Source organism: Danio rerio, chromosome 4, assembly GCF_049306965.1.
Source record: "Danio rerio strain Tuebingen ecotype United States chromosome 4, GRCz12tu, whole genome shotgun sequence".
Classification (NCBI taxonomy): domain Eukaryota; kingdom Metazoa; phylum Chordata; class Actinopteri; order Cypriniformes; family Danionidae; genus Danio; species Danio rerio.
In genome coordinates this window covers 41,541,944-41,556,157 of record NC_133179.1, presented here as the reverse complement: position 1 = coordinate 41,556,157, position 14,214 = coordinate 41,541,944, and the positions used below count along the sequence as shown (strand labels likewise).

Sequence of the window (14,214 nt, the reverse complement as noted above, 5' to 3'; positions counted from 1 at the left end):
CACATATACATATACACATAAAAAATATAATAAATAAATAAATAAAAAAAAATCAAGCACCAATTAACATCCCACAACTTCAGACTTCCGAAGCTTCTTCAATATCTCCGTTTTTTACAAAGTTCAAAAACAATTCCCAGATGTCACAAAATTCAGCGGATTTTTTCCTTATTATATATGTGAGCTTTTCAAGAGCCAAGCATGTTATATGGTTTCTCAACCAAAATCCAATGGAGGGACGATTAACTTTTTTCCAGCATAAAGCAATACGCCTTGCTTGTATTAAACATAAATCAATCAATTGTCTTTCTTTAGTAGACAAGGCACAACTGTCTTCATACATATTCAATATATCAAACTATTACTTTTAATTGAAGTTACTTATATTTTAGTCTGTTACTAAATTTAATCTTTGTCTGTGAAATAGAAAATTAAAGAAGATTATTAATGTAAACTTTGTTACTGGATTATAATTAGGGATAAATTAATGCGTGTGCATTATTATATTATTGGTTTATTATTGAAGATGCATTAATGTGTGACCCTTATATTATCGCTTTATTATTAGTGATGAATTAATGTGTGAGCATTATTCTATTATTGGTTTATTATTAGTGATGCATTCATGCGTGATCCATATTGTTTTTTTGCTTTGTGATTGATTTATTAGATTAGTTTATGATTAGTGATGTAGTCATATGTGAGCGTTATTATAATATTTGTTTATAATCAGTGACTGATGAAATGAGCCTTATATTTATTATAAGTGAGTGATTCATTGATGTGTTAGAATAATGCACGGGCATTATTGTAACTATGGTAGTAAATAATAATATAAAGTGTTGTAATGTATAATAACTGCATTAAAATGTTTGTAGTAAAACTTTAAAGAGTGCTTGGTCAGCTAAGTTAATCTTACCAAATAACGTTATACAACATCTATAACAATCATATAATAATCGTGTTGTAGTAATTAATGTTACTGTAATGGTTATTCATTTAAACCAACTTGTTATAAAAATACTTAGTTTGCAATTGTTGTCCGAATTAATCTGCAACGAAATCTGGTATTACAGTACAAATCTTGAATGGTATAAGGGCTCTGATTGGCCATAGCGTTCATTGTAACTCGGAACATGATTGGCTGTCGTAACCAAGTATAGGGTGAATCTTGGTTCCAGCTTGGGACGTGATTGGCCAGCGTAACCATGAATTAAGAAAAATCTTGGTTCCAACTCGGAACGTGATTGGCCGGTGTAGCCAAGAATAACCACGACTTACAGGTGCCAGTATGCGCCACTGGCCCAGTCTGCACTGTGTGGCATATTTGCCGACATATAACAGAGACTGAAACATTGCTCACACTTGTTTGAGGTGGTCATTTTGACTGCAATCTTGTTTTAGGTTGGCACTTTGTTTTTGAATATTGTCTGCTTTTCGAATGCGTATCTGTGCTGCAGTAGAACGCCTTAGCCTCACAGCAAACATTTTGGTCTATAAGCTGTCACTGCCGTCTTCCCAGGAGAGTGGCTGTACTGGTTTCTTCTGGAAGTCCTGAGGGATGTACGGGACCAAGACATGAGAGCAGTTGGGGCAGCCTTTGAACCCAGGAGAGCACCCCACAGGTTCTGTGCTGGCGGCCCCAGAAACTCGATTCACTCCAGAGTAGAACCGAACAACTCCGGCAGGGGCAAACCGCGACCACACTGCACTGAGAGCAACGCAAAAAAATCCTGAACGAGCCAGCCAGGAGTCGAACCTAGAATCTTCTGATCCGTAGTCAGACGCGTTATCCATTGCGCCACTGGCCCAGTCCGCGTCAGCAGTGCTCAGTAGCATGCTGATTGGAAAGAGGACACGGCTCGGTGAACATGGAGTTCCTTTAACGCATGCTGTGCTTTGTTGTCATGGCAAGTTGTGGTGTCGATAGGATGCTCTTACACCGAGCATGTGACAGTCCCTCCCAAGAAAAACTGTGATCCAGGCTTTGAGACTTTCTCTTCCCCAGGAGGAGGTTGCAAAGGTTAGAGTTATTTTTGTCAGAGCAGCTGCAGCACACCTGGGTGGAGACCCACAGCTAGACTTGAGGGGAACCTTCAGCCGGACCTTCCCTTGTGGTCTAGTGGTTAGGATTCGACGCTCTCACCACCGCGGCCCGGGTCCGATTCCCGGTCAGGGAACTTCCTTTTCATCTCCATGCGGAACTTTGAGCAGTCGTGAACTCACTTGACGAAGGCAAGAAAGCGGCTCTGAGCGAAAAAGATGTCCTTCGAGGGGGAGTCGAACCAGCGACCTAAGGATTGCCATCATCCCACCTACAGTCCTCCGCTCTACCAACTGAACTATCGAAGGCTTACGGGGCAGTTTCACAACCACATCCTATAAGGTAGCTGCAGTCCGACCGCTGGCCAAAAAGGACAGAAGCAAAAGCACTCAAGCCTTCCCATACCGGGAGTCGAACCCGGGCCGCCTGGGTGAAAACCAGGAATCCTAACCGCTAGACCATATGGAAGCTGCCACTTTGGAAAGCCAGTCTTGGCACAAACTCCAGTTCATTCTGATCGCTGGCACGTCTCTGCTCCGCTTGCACAAGTGCCACTCATACACTTACGCACTCTCTCATACACAGTTTCTTGGTTTCCGTAACTGAGAACATTCTGATCCGTAGTCATAAACGCTAACCTTTGTGCCGCCGTCACTCTGTTCAGCACCTTGTTAGCACATTGCTTGGAGCAAGGACAAGGCTCTGTCAACCCGGAGTTCCTTCACCACAAATTCTGCTTTGTTTTTATGGCAAGAGGTTGTGTGGATGGGATGCTCTTACAGGATTCCTGACAGTCCCTCCATAGAAGAGCTGAGATCCAGGGTCGGAGACTCTCTCCTCTCCAAGAGGAGTTTAAAAGCAATGGTTTCTTTTGTGTCTGTGTGTCAGAGCGCTTAGGTGTTGCTGCAGCTCAGAGACCTACAAGTGGAGGAGATTACACTGCAAGTTGCCTGGATGACCTCTAAGTGGTAGGCACTTATGCCGCACGTAGGCTGGGTTTGCGATTGATGTAGCTGTAGTAGACATTCACAAAAATAAAAAATATATATAAACTGCTTACTCTGAGGTTGTGTTTAGGGTTGGGGTAGGAGTAAAATTGAATAAAACACAGCAGGTTACCGTGAGGTTGGGCCTAGGGCTGGGGTAGGTGTGATTTTAATAAACTGCGATAGGTTGTATTCTGCGCCATGTACGAGACATTGAATCAATGAAACCCACATGGAGGTTTGTTACTGTGAGGTTGGGTTAAGAGTTGGGGTAGGTTGGGAGGTTGATAAAACACAGCAGGAAACTGTGAGGTTGGGTTAAGGATTGGGGTAGGTTTGACATTCAAACATAATTGGTTGGGCGCAGTGTCTTGTACCAGACATTAAATGAATGAAAACTCCAGTAAGTTTTTACAGCCCACTTGGAGCTCAAGTCTCACCCGCTTGGAGCTGACCAGGCCATTTGGAGCAGGCTCCGATTTCTATTGATACCTTTCTCAGTCAGGTAACTTCCTTTTCAGTAGTATGAGCGTCTGCACTGTGTGGCATATTTGCCGACATATAACAGAGACGGAAACATTGCTCACACTTGTCTGAGGTGGTCATTTTGACTGCAATCTTGTTTTAGGCTGGCACTTTGTTTTTGAATATTGTCTGATTTTCGAATGCGTATCTGTGCTGCAGTAGAACGCCTTAGCCTCACAGCAAACTATTTGGTCTACAAGCTGTCACTGCCGTCTTCCCAGGAGAGTGGCTGTACTGGTTTCTTCTGGAAGTCTTGAGGGACGTACGGGACCAAGACATGAGAGCAGATGGGGCAGCCTTTGAACCCAGGAGAGCACCCCACAGGCTCTGTGCTGGCGGCCCCAGAAACTCGATTCACTCCAGAGTAGAACCGAACAACTCCGGCAGGGGCAAACCGCGACCACACTGCACTGAGAGCAACGCAAAAAGATCCTGAACGAGCCAGCCAGGAGTCGAACCTAGAATCTTCTGATCCGTAGTCAGACGCGTTATCCATTGCGCCACTGGCCCAGTCCGCGTCAGCAGTGCTCAGTAGCATGCTGATTGGAAAGAGGACACGGCTCGGTGAACACAGAGTTCCTTCAACGCATGCTGTGCTTTGTTGTCATGGCAAGTTGTGGTGTCGATAGGATGCTCTTACACCGAGCATGTGACAGTCCCTCCCAAGAAGAACTGTGATCCAGGCTCTGAGACTTTCTCTTCCCCAGGAGGAGGTTGCAAAGGTTAGAGTTATTTTTGTCAGAGCAGCTGCAGCACACCTGGGTGGAGGCCCACAGCTAGACTTGAGGGCAACCTTCAGCCAGACCTTCCCTGTTGGTCTAGTGGTTAGGATTAGGCGCTCTCACCGCCGCGGCCCGGGTTCGATTCCCGGTCAGGGAACTTCCTTTTCACCTCTATGGTAAACTTTGAGCAATGTTGCCGATGATCTCTTCACGAAAGCAGCTCTGAATGCAAAAGATGTCCTTCGAGCCGCACTGTAAGACGTAATAAGACACACTCTGGCACAGACATCCAGTCTGCACACTGGAATACACACTATTATCTCATGGTTAAGACGCAGCTTCAAAAATTAGTTTCAAACCGCAAGTACAAATTTGCTTGAAATCACGCAAAAACAACCAATTTACACTTTTTAGTGAAATATTTGTGTCCTAATAGTGTTTTTAGCAGTGTGGGACAACATATATGACTGTCAACAGCTCAAAAAATGTGTTTTGGAGTTTCGTGACCCTTTAAGGTACAAATACACACATGAAAATCTTACTTTGTTTTTCTTTTAACTAAGTATATTTTATATGTTTTGTTGTTTTGTCTCAAATTATTTTATGTAGGACACAAATGCCTCAAATGCAGCTTTAACATCATTGGAATAAATTATATTTTAACATATTCAAATGGAAAAGTTAACATATTAAAAAGGAATAATTATTTACAAGGTTACTTTTATATCTGCATTTTTATAAACTAAAGCAGTTTTGTCCCAAACCTTTGAAAAATAGTCCATGTTGTCTTTATATTTTTAGATGTTTCATTTATTACTGATTTTAGTTTATTCTTTCAAAATATGTAATTATGCAGTTGAAGTGATATTGTGCTGTTTTGCTACATAGTAGAAGTGAACTAGTTTTGTTTTGTGTTAAAGCCACAATGGCCCTGCATAAAAGTGCTTTACTGGGACCTTATAGGCACATTTTGTGCCTGGACTCAACTTAGTATTAGTGGGACCTAACTATTTTGTTAATTACTAAATGCCCACAGAGCATGCTCATAGGACATACTTCTGACTCAGATAGTATACCTATACTTCGCCCATTGTGGCTATATACACTCCACTTTGTGTGGACTTGCTATGGGCCCAAAGTGAAATTCTGTTTCGAGTGGACCAGCCCACAGTTTGGTCTAGCAACATTGTATATGTTTTTGGTATGGACATGTTTCTTTGGAAATTTGTGCAGTAATACTGTACACTCAAGTACATGAAGGTGAGCTTTAGCAAACAGCATAATAGATTCAAAACTATTGTATAAAAATAGCATATCTTATAAAAAAAAAGCATATCTTAATTAAGATATAAATTAGATCTCATTGAAATACTGTAGAAATTATCCAAAAGGATTTTTATGTATTGTACTATAAAACAATCCTATAGGAATGGTTCCAAAATATGATCAAAATTCTAATTGAATTCCTTCAAAGAAATCCTATAAGATGCTACTTTTTTGTCTGTTTGGCAGTGCCACAAAAAAATTCAGTGAAACCGGTCCAATCTACTTTTTGTTCATGTTGTTTTTTGTTATGTGCGTCAGCAACTCCCTGGATGCGTATTACAGTTCACAGGCAGTACAAATGGCCCAGTGGCCTAATGGATAAGGCACCAGCCTTCGAAGCTGGGGATTGTGGGTTCAAGTCCCACCTGGGTTGTCTTTGATACAGTTCTTATTAAGTTGGCTATGCAGCACAATTCAGTGTGATCTTCAAAAAGCTAGGTTTATACCCTTAGGTCAAAAAGACATGACAATGGAAAACTCTTTAGAGAATCTGTTTTGTCATTAGGTGTACACACCAGATCGTCTGAATGCAATATGGTATAGGAATCCTAAAGTGCTGTTTTCTGAGTTATAAGAACTTCCTGAGCCATACAACAGATATGGCAAACGCTAGTATTGGCCCAGTGGCCTAATGGATAAGGAATCAGCCTTCAAAGCTAGGGATTGTGGGTTTAAGTCCCATTTGGGTTGTGTTTGTTGGGTTACATATAAATTGTATGGAAAAAATCCTGACATGTCTCCTCAAAGCTTATGCGTGATGATCCAAGGTCAATAGTTCGCTTCAAATTCTCAGACTTGCTGCACACTTCAATTAAGATTCATCCAATCTTGCGTGAATTATCCAATCACGTTACGCTCTGGTAATGGAGATCTTGACTTCAAGTACCCGGTGGCTTTCAAATAATGGTCTCATGTTAGGTGGATGATGATGAAATGCAAACAAGAAAATAGCAGCAGAAAGGTTGTGATTTCAAGTTAATGAGAGTGGCCTTGACTGGAATTTGAAACTCTCAAGACCAGTCGCACTATACGCTAGAACCATACCCCAGGACCGATGAGACAAGAATGTGAATGACAGCAGAAATAAAATGTTTGTACTATTAGTGACGTGGCCCAGTGGCCTAATGGATAAGGCATCAGCCTCCGGAGCTGGGGATTGTGGGTTCAAGTCCCACCTGGGTTGTTTTTGAAGGTCTCACTTCAACTTGGGAGCAATGGTTGTTGGATAAAACACAGTAGCTGTGAAAACCTTCTTGAGATGTGTTTGTGTGTCATTAACTTCCTTCATTGTCATACATATTTCCTGTTATGACTAAAAGGGTACTCTGTGCTTACATATAAAGCTGGTGGGTTTTTCAAGATCCATAAACAAATCTAATAACCAAACCATTGCCACTGCTTTTTTGTCTGTATTGTACATGTTAGAATGATTTACAGTAGTTGAGAGTTCAATGTGGCTATTACCGCCGTGGCATATACCGCCGCCGCTTTAAATGGACAAGCACGAGTTTTTAATGTATGACCGCAGTCTGTGAATATGCCGCCAGGGGGCACAAAGGGATGCTAACAGACAGAAATAGCCTATACAGCAGCTGTAAATATGCTACTGTTCTTATAAATAAAGATGAAACGATAAAACAAAGCATTATAATTCCTTTATTAATCATTAAACATTTGTTAACACGCTTTATTATCATTGTAAACTTGTTAAGTGCAATGAGGATTTATTTTGGAAAGTAGAATTGAAGAAATAAAAAACAACTCAAATATAAGCACAAACATTCAGAACAAATAAGTAGGCCTAAATAAATAAATAAAGCAGTCTTTTAGCCTAAATATAAAAAGATGTTGTTTGCTATTTTGATAGGACTAGGACAGTCATTTATTAAGCTTTTTCATTTATATCTTCATTTACATTTTTACTTATGATTTTGTTGTTGATTAAGCATAAAAATAAATTCACCTACCTCAAGCAGATCACTAAAAGTACAAAAAAAAAAAAAATCATTTTGCCGCAGGACATAAATGAAGTCCCGCAAGTTTATTTTTAATAATTTAGTTGTAGTTCAGTTCATTTTTTCGAAACGTCAATGTTCTCCTTTAAAGTATAATTGTTGTTTTGTTTTTTGTTTGGTTTTTTTACTTGTAGTAATGGCTCAGTATCTTTGGTATTTTAATTTTAATTTTTAGTCACCTTGCGTGTGAAATATAATTTGCACATAACCGCGTAAAAAGAAGAAAAAGCTGTCAAAAGTTAGAGCCAATTCATCCAAATTAGCCATATTAAAATACAGCATGTATGTTAATACAGGCAGAGTGTAAACAAACTCAGGGTAAGGCTAAATTATGCACTTTCCTTTTAAGGCAAGATTTGCGGTGAACCAAGAAGAGGTTTTACCAACCACTCATTTACAAATATTATATGTCAATCATCGTGCTCATAAGTCGATATGTTGCCTTTTTATAGCCTACATGCTACTATGGTGTATGATAATGTTTGGTGGAACAGTAAATTGGTTTACCAACTTGAATATGGAATCGGGCCAGCCGAGTTGATTTCAGAAAATATTTTTTTTATTATACATATATATTATTATATTATTAAATTACCGCTATTTTGGAGACCATGCGCTTCTTCACCCTCTTCTCCACTGTTTTCTTAAGTTAGTTAAAATGATTTTAAAACATGAAATGTAGGAAAACAGTACAAATAATCATGAAGGAGATAACGGAAAGAAAGAATGGTGTAATAATTACCCTTTTTGAGTTCCTGGTCCTCTTTCCGTAAAAAGATGAGCTGTTATTAATGACTAAATAGGTCACGCAGAAGATCAGCTAAGAAAAGTTCTACAGGGTCTGTGGCACTTGCGGCCTTATGGGCTCATACAGGTTGTGAAATGTGGGTGGGAATGCAAAGCTGTGAATCTTTGCCTATCTTTTGAATATGTCAATAGCCTGTACTGTATACAGTAGCCTAAATTTATCAACTTACCCTAATCCTTTAGCTTTCTTTTTTTTTTTTTTACAAAAAATTGTTGCAAAGTAGCAATAGACAAGTTGTTACAGCAACACGCAAATATGTTTCAAAGGATTAAAATATTACAAAAGTTATTATTTTCTACATAAATATAAAAACTGCTGCCTCCATGCCTTCTTCATCTCGGGTGGCTTGTTTTTAGTTCATTCATAACAACTTGCTTTTTTTATAATGTTATTATTAGCAGCAGTATTGTTTATTATATGCATATTTATATTTGTGTTATTAAAAACTTAAGCTTAGATTTGTCTACCTGTAAGGTTTTGGACCATATGGGGCATAGCTAAATTATATGTACAAAAAACAATACACAACAAAAGAGTTTTGAAATATTAAATATGAAGCATTTGGATAAGATGACATTAATCAAATCACGCAAACAGAGCATTTAGAAATTACGCAAACAGAGAGTAAAACCATCAGAAACCTACCTTCTTTTCTGTCATCCAGTCCTGCGCAAACAAGTGTTTATGTTTTTGTCTGACATGGTTAAATAAAAAAATAAATAAATAAAATAAATGTAAAGCTTTATTATAGCTGTTGAGCGCAAGGAGATAAAGGCTATTTCCCAAAGATGGGTTGCGGTTGGAAGGGCATCCGCTGTGTAAAAACTTGCTGGATAAGTTGGCTGTTCATTCCGCTGTGGTGACCCCGGATTAATAAAGGGACTAAGCTGATAAGAAAATGAATGAATGAATAAAATATAAGCTATAGCCTAGTCTATATTTTATTACTTGCACTTATGTCCTGCAACACTTAACAATTTCCTTGATAACCGAATAATATGCAACATCCTTAAATTATTCTCATAAATAAAGGGAAATTACCTATCAAGTGTCATATAGTCTAGGGAAATGTTAATATGATTAGGTTTCTCCTGAGCATTTGGGCAGAATGTTTGACGACGTCTATCAAAAAGAGGATGTTATAAAATATATATTTTTTACTGACCTATTACCGGAAAGTTTCTTTAGGCAACTTAACCCTGCGTTTTTGTCGAAATTCCCCCGTACTTTACCATTTAATCCCTCTATCATGTTTATCCCACTTGATTCCTCAGCTATATCACTGGGTGCTGTTAATGCTCCGGTCAGCTAATCAAAAACTTGTCTGCATATTTACTTATGGGTGGGTCACAGGTGGATAAGATCAATCTTTGGTTAAGCAAACTTTAACTACAAAAAACTGACTACAAATGTGCAGATATCTTCATTCTCACAATACCAAACTAAGCTTTTTGCATAATATGCGTTTATACAAACATTTAAGCAACACATTCATAATCATGATGATTATTTTTGCCAGTGCAATGCGTGCGCTAGTTTTATTCATCCATTTACGTTGATGATCATGTTAATGGATGGCCGCAAACTTCACAGTTCATCGGGCACAGTTAACAACCTTTCTGCATATTGCAGCACATTAACAAATCGACTCAAAATCACTTAGCTATCATAACCGTTTTGTGTTTCATTTATAGCTTTAATTTCAGATCATTTCAACCAATTATTGCAGTGAAAAAAAAACTGATGCATCAACACATCAAAGCACTCTCTTGCTGACATCAGGGCTTTCCTGTTGCAGTCGGGTGTGCACGTCTACAACACCACTATAAGACGACTCTATAGACATCAAAGACCTGTAGGCCTTCCTAGAAAAACAACTGCAAGGAAAATGAACAGGTATTGTGTATTATCATCTTGTCAAATCAAGTATTTCAGCAACACTGATGTCAAAAAGTTATTAATAAATTTTTTGTATGTGTTTGTTTGTTGTATAGTGCTGCACTTAAAACGATTGACGAAAAACTGCACAAGGACAATGAGCGATCTGCTAAAAAGATTCAGAGCGAGCTTCTGTTTAGAATACAGTTAAAAGCATCAGTCTGCACTATTAGAAAACCATTAAAACAACTCAGGTGGACCTATGGAAAAGCCAGGTAAGCCATTTTGATCAATGCCATAATGAAAAGATTCAATTAACATTCATTCATGCATCTCTTTATTTAGGCTATTTGCTTTATACTACCCTATTAATAAACCGCCATGTTGTAAAACCGAAAGCAAAGCATCCAGAAAAATTCATGTCTGGGGAGCCATATTCCATCAGGGACCTAGACCGCTAGCTGTGTTAGAAAATTAGTTCAAATTTCTTCAATATGATTGAATCGTTTCTTTGCAGTTTCTTTATTTACAACTTTTTTTTTCTATTTTCAGGGATTGGACAGCTGTTTTTACAAAGACACTATAGTAAAATTTAATCAGGTTCCATATGTAAAACAACACTTTAAAGGACCACATCGCTTCTTCCAAGGTAGATGCAGTATGTAGGCCTACTGTACCAACTGTGTGTGTGTGTGTGTGTGTGTGTGTGTGTGCACGTTCACTGCTGTGTGAATGTGTTGAACTTTTTTATCAATCTTGATGATTATAGAATAAATAGTAAAGTTAACACATTGCTTAAAGGTAACATAGTTTACCCCTTTTTTATGATTTAACATTATTATTATGGTTCTTCTGAGTGTGCCAGTTTAGGTTCAGTTCAAAAAACAATTCAGATTTTTTATTATGATGTGTTATAATGTGTCATTTTGGGGGCGTGTACACAGCTCGCTGTTTTACATTTACATTTAGTCATTTAGCAGACGCTTTTATCCAAAGCAACTTACAAATGAGGACAAGGAAGAAATTTTCACAACTATAAGAGCAACAATAAATAAGTGCTGTAGGCAAGTTTCAGGTGTGTAAAGTCTAAAAAGGAAAGCATTAGTAATGTAAGAATTTTTTTTGAGTACAGTTAGTGGTATAGCTAGAGGCAATTGCAGATTAGGAAGTGAAGTGGAGACTAAATAGTTGAGTTTTTAGTCGTTTCTTGAAGACAGCAAGTGACTCTGCCGTTCTGTTGCAGTTAGGGAGTTCATTCCACCAACTGGGCAGATTGAATGCGAGAGTTCGGGAAAGTGATTACTTCCCTCTTTGGGATGGAACCACGAGGCGAAGTTTATTCACAGAACGCAAGTTTCTTGAGGGCATATAAATCTGCAGAAGTGAGAGCAGATAAGAGGGAGCAAAGCCAAAGGTTGCTTTGTAGGCAAACATCAGAGCTTTGAATTTGATGCGAGCAGCAACTGGCAGCCAGTGCAAACGGGTGAGTAGCGGAGTGACATGTGCTCTTTTCAATTCATTAAAGACCACTCATGCTGCTGCGTTCTGGAGTAGCTGAAGGGGCGTATTGCTTCGCATGAAAATTAGTTTCAAATTCAGTCGGTCGGTGAGTAAATGAATATGATGAATGAGAACACACAGGCATGTGCGTATAGACATAAAATGTAATGTTGTACAGTAACGTGTCAATTGTTTGTTTCAGTTGTCTTTATTTGAATGGTTTCGTGAGGATGTGATGGTGTGCTTTATCTGGCTGATTCCTGCTGAAGTGGGCGGGTTGTGTGACGTTTGATTCGGGGGATGTTATGGGGCGGGGTTTGCGTGACGTGCTGCGAGCTACTAGCCCGACAGTGGAAACGCAACATGATTTCGGCCTCACTGCTTAACCTCCTGGGCAATTGCCCCGGCTCGTCCTGGCTCGCACTGGCCTCAGCTCACAGCCTAGAGGTCCAATGCACTATCCATTGCACCACAGAGCTCCTGCCTCTAGCACTGTTGCACAGAAAGCAATTTTTGGTACTCTCATACCATAAAAGCACAGCTCACTGCAGATAAAGTACTGCTGGGATTCATACATAGGATATTCTGTTTACTAGACAGGTGTTTTGACTAACTAAGCCACAAAACCAGACAGGGGGTAATTGTTTAATCGAAAAAAGAAACGGTAAAAACGATAGCACTGCATGTTTGAATGTCTAGACTTAAAAATTTTAAAGTCCAATTGGTTACGCATCACCATACCATGCTATATAATGCCATCGTCCAAAACCCTCTTAATAGTACAATATTAAAATTGTTTTATTATTTAATATATAATCAAGGTTTCCCTTCTTAAACCAATTAACTTCTCTCTATAAAGCTTCAAAAATTGCAACAAATGAACACTCCAATGAAACAATGTACAAATAAAATAAAAATGAAAATAAAACATTTACTTAAAACATTTCAAATTTTCCCAAAAGTCCAGTACAGGTGATGAACACTCAAAAAGATTCTTTTGCAAAACAACTAGGTTGCAAATTCAGTTCCAGAGATCCAGGATGTTGCACTTGTGAGTTTGTTGTAAATTTACACTCTTACCATGACGCTGAATAGGTTTCACTTTGTATCTTTCCAACGGGTGTATCCAAAAAATCCACTTAATGGGAGGCTCGCCAGTCCAACTCCACAATTAGACACGCACCGATGGAAGTTGAGACAATCCAAATCCAGAAAAGAGTTCACACTTCAATTAATTTGAATGCAGAGCAGATCACATTCAGCAACTGACTTTAATAGAACATCTCACCAATGAAAAACCAGAAGAAGATGCACAAGCAAACAAACAAAGGGGAGAAAAAAACCATTAGCATTTTACAGTGTATGCATTATCTCAGCTTAACACATTTGTAAATAAACAGCATTCTTGTCTCTCCTTTTTAAAATACCATCAGTCTGTAAATTGTTTTTTTCCTCAATTTTGACATGATGTTCCTCCTCTTTACTTCCCTCATTCTCTTCAATTAGGTCTGAAAAAAAAACATCAGTTTTCATTAAGTCTTAAAAACTCTCATCAAAAGTGGATATTCCAAAAAACAATTAACACATGATTAAGGGTAGATTAAATAAAAATAAAATAATGCATTTTTTGCTTTGATCTTGAACAGAGGCCAGGTTACCGGTCAGGTTTGAGACATGATCATCCAGACTCTAAAAGACCACGTCCGTCTTGTCAGCATTTTCTGCATCCTGACATGCTGGTTTTTGTTGTATATTTATTTCTTCTTCGATTTTTGTTATCGGGCAAATGTCTCTTACAATTAATTTTTGTGGCGCTGTATCTTAGCTGGTCAAAATGCCTTGTAAACAGGAGATCCTGGGCTCAAATCCCATCAGCGCCTTAGTTCAGGTGGTGCGTGTGCTTTTTTTATAGAGATTAACGAAATTAATTATAAAACTGTATAGCTTTGAGGCATAATGGATAGTGCGACAAAATGAGTTACATTTAAGAGCTCATCTGATTCACAACTAGTTGACTGCACACCCATGTTTTTAAGTTGTTTATCTCCCCCTCCATATTCTCCATTCCTCAAACCTATTGAGGATTTTTTTCCTGCCTGGAGATGAAAAGTGTATGACCGAAATCCAAACACATGTATACCCCTTCTCCAAGCTATAGCAGTTGATGCTTTTCGTGGCTGGATTTGCCATGCAAGGTGACATTTGCCCCACTGCTTGGCCACACCAAAACAGAAAAGAGAATGCAGTATAGCTGTTTTTTATTTATTTATTTATTTATGTATTTTCTGTAACTGTATTTAGTAAACACTTCTGTTGATGGTATATGTAGACCACATTTTCTGCAACTTTGTGTTGGTTGGGATGAACACTGTGTACGCTGTTTTTGTGAGGAAAATACAGTAAAATATAT

General features: G+C 38.7%; 1 long non-coding RNA gene and 6 other non-coding genes across 7 annotated transcripts in view; 3 read left to right on the top strand and 4 right to left on the bottom strand.

Annotated features, from left to right (window-relative positions):
• LOC103910577 (uncharacterized) overlaps nucleotides 1-14,214 on the bottom strand; it is a 201,147-nt gene that overhangs the window by 105,876 nt on the left and 81,057 nt on the right. The gene's annotated exons all lie outside the window — the stretch shown is intronic.
• On the bottom strand, nucleotides 1,739-1,811 carry trnar-acg (transfer RNA arginine (anticodon ACG)). Its single transcript has one exon. It is a non-coding gene; the product is annotated as a tRNA-Arg (tRNA).
• Nucleotides 2,441-2,512, bottom strand: trnae-uuc (transfer RNA glutamic acid (anticodon UUC)). Its single transcript has one exon. It is a non-coding gene; the product is annotated as a tRNA-Glu (tRNA).
• Nucleotides 3,993-4,065, bottom strand: trnar-acg (transfer RNA arginine (anticodon ACG)). The gene has a single exon. It is a non-coding gene; the product is annotated as a tRNA-Arg (tRNA).
• trnae-cuc (transfer RNA glutamic acid (anticodon CUC)) lies at nucleotides 4,363-4,434 on the top strand. Its single transcript has one exon. It is a non-coding gene; the product is annotated as a tRNA-Glu (tRNA).
• Nucleotides 5,904-5,976, top strand: trnar-ucg (transfer RNA arginine (anticodon UCG)). Its single transcript has one exon. It is a non-coding gene; the product is annotated as a tRNA-Arg (tRNA).
• On the top strand, nucleotides 6,714-6,786 carry trnar-ccg (transfer RNA arginine (anticodon CCG)). The gene has a single exon. It is a non-coding gene; the product is annotated as a tRNA-Arg (tRNA).